This window comes from Zalophus californianus, chromosome 3, assembly GCF_009762305.2.
Source record: "Zalophus californianus isolate mZalCal1 chromosome 3, mZalCal1.pri.v2, whole genome shotgun sequence".
Taxonomy (NCBI): domain Eukaryota; kingdom Metazoa; phylum Chordata; class Mammalia; order Carnivora; family Otariidae; genus Zalophus; species Zalophus californianus.
Window position 1 is genome coordinate 133200578 of NC_045597.1, and position 2613 is coordinate 133203190.

The following is a 2613-nucleotide window of genomic DNA, read 5'->3' on the forward strand; positions in this document are numbered from 1 at the left end:
ATGAAATTTTACTCTCAAGGTCTCAATATAAAGGGCTATAACTGAAAAAAAGATCTTTTCAGCAAACTTCCAAGATTTTACAACTGTTAGACAACATTAAGTTCAGGTGATGGAATCTGATTTTTTTTTTAATTTAAATTCAGTTAGCCAACATATAGTACATGAATCTGATTTTTGATAATCAAAGAAAACAGAAATGTAAGATTGTGGAGTGAGGAAAAATTTGTCATTCTATTAAATAGAACTCAATCTATTTATCTCTTGATCTTTGACAAATTAACAAATAGGATATTAAAATCTACATTTTAAAACAAAATCTTGTCACTGATTTCAGCCACTTGGCCACCAAACTTTTCACCAGATCAAATAATGAAAATGAGTCAGATTTGCTTTCCCATCTTGTTTTCTGGTCACCTCTTGGGGAGGTGGGCCTGAGTCTGCTCTAAGAAGGAAGTGCAGTCATTCTCTAGGATCTGGAAGAGTTAGGGAGGAGGGACCAAGACATTGAGATGTTGCTGTTAGCATTCTGTTAATACCAGCCTGCCTTCAGGTCTCAGTTTACTTCTCCAGGAATCCTCTTTATCCTCCTAGACTAGGATAGGCCCCCTGTTACATCCTCTTATTGTAACATCCTACCCTTATCACAACAGTAATCAAATAATTGTTTCTGTAATGAACTGTTTCATGTCTGCCTCCCCTACTAGACAGTAAGTTCCATGAATCACAGGTTGTGTGTATTTGGTTCAGTTTTATATTACCTAGCACAATGCATGGCATATTATACATGGTCAGTAAATATTTGATGAATAATTGAAAAGGGGAAACAAATGGTTTTTATGCATATTAAAATATGTTCAGCCTTATTCATTAAGAAATAAAAATGAAAACATCAATAAAATGCTATTTTCTACTTATCAAACTGAAAAGTTAAAAAAGTTTGATAATACACTGTGTTGTTGGTAAGAGTGAAGTGTGCCAGGTGGCCCCTGTTGGGGGTGCTATAGGTTGGCAGTCTTTTTGGAAGAAACTTAGCAAAGTATTTCAAAACTTAAATACATATACTCTTTCACTTGACAATTTCACATCTAAAATTTTATTCTACCATTATGCTTTCATTTCTAATCAAAGACACCTCTACAAGGATGTTCATGATGATTTTGCTTGAATAGGAAAAGAATCCTAAACTCATACAATAAAGAGAGTTAAATACCCCACATCTCTAAGGTAGAGCCAGGCTCCTCGGAGACAGCAGTCATGAGGGAAAGTGAGGGTTTCAACTTTGCCACTGGCCTAAGAGGTTTTTGGCATGGAGGGTTGCAATGTCAGAGAAAAGGCAGCTGGTGGCCTTGGGTCTCCGGGAGGAGGATGACAAGTTCAAGGAGTTCCCTGAGGAAGATTGGTCTGGTTTAGATGAAGATGAAGAAGCAAACCTGTGGGAGGATAACCTGGATGATGACAATGCAGAAGGTAATTTCTCCAGTCAGTTCTAAGGTGAACCAGAGAAACATGGTTATAAGATGGAGACCTCATAGCATCCAGAATTGTTGAAGCAACCTAAGCTTGAACTGGTTACCAAATTCTAGGACAGAGAACCCAGGATGGGACACCTTAAAAAATATGTTTATATATTCCTTTTTTTAACATTTTATTTATTTATTTGACAGAGAGAGACACAGCAAGAGAGGAGACACAAGCAGGGGGAGTGGGAGAGGGAGAAGCAGGCTTCCCGCAGAGCAGGGAGCCCGATGTGGGGCTGGATCCCAGGACCCTGGGATCATGACCTGAGCAGAAGGCAGACACATAACGACTGAGCCACCCAGGTGCCCCTATTTATTCTTTTATTTTTGTTTTTGTAACACAAAGTAAATGTTTTGACCTAAAAAAAAAAAAAGTTAAATAAATTATGGTACAGCCATGTAATAAAATACTACACAGCAGTAAAAGAATGAATTATATATGTATATACTGATTAAAAATAATAACTAAGACACATAAGTGAGAAAATAAAATGCAAAACAATATTCATATTTTTTTAAGATTTTATTTATTTATTTGACACACAGAGACAGAGAGCACAAGCAGGGGGAGTGGGAGGTGGGGAAGCAAGCTCCTCACTGAGCAGGGAGCCCCATTATGGACTCGATCCCAGGGCGCTGGGATCATGACCTGAGCTGAAGGCAGACGCTTAACCAACTGAGCCACCCAGGCACCCAACAATATTCATATTGTATTCCCCTTTATTGTTGTGGTTTTTAAAGGAGATATACATGCATATAGGATATATCTGGGAACCTACGTGAGAAACTAGCAACAGAAGTTGCTTCTGGTGTAGGAAGACTGGGAAATTAGAATCTGGGACAGAAGAAAGATTTTCTTTTCATTCTATGCCTTTTGAACTGTTCAAATTTTTAGCATGTACCTTAATACATTTTTAAATATAACTACTCATTTAAAAATCTAATTTTTTTATGTTTTATTTATTTATTTGACAGAGAGAGACACAGCGAGAGAGGGAACACAAGCAGGGGAAGTGTGAGAGGGAGAAGCAGGCTTCCCGCAGAGCAGGGAGCCCAATGTGGGGCTAGATGCCAGGACCCTGGGATCATGACCTGA

The 2613-nt window shown here is 38.2% G+C and overlaps 1 pseudogene; it reads left to right on the forward strand.

Moving 5' to 3' along the window:
* The first annotated feature begins 1319 nt into the window (after positions 1-1319).
* Positions 1320-1532, forward strand: LOC113919762 (annotated as a pseudogene).
* Positions 1533-2613: the final 1081 nt, after the last annotated feature.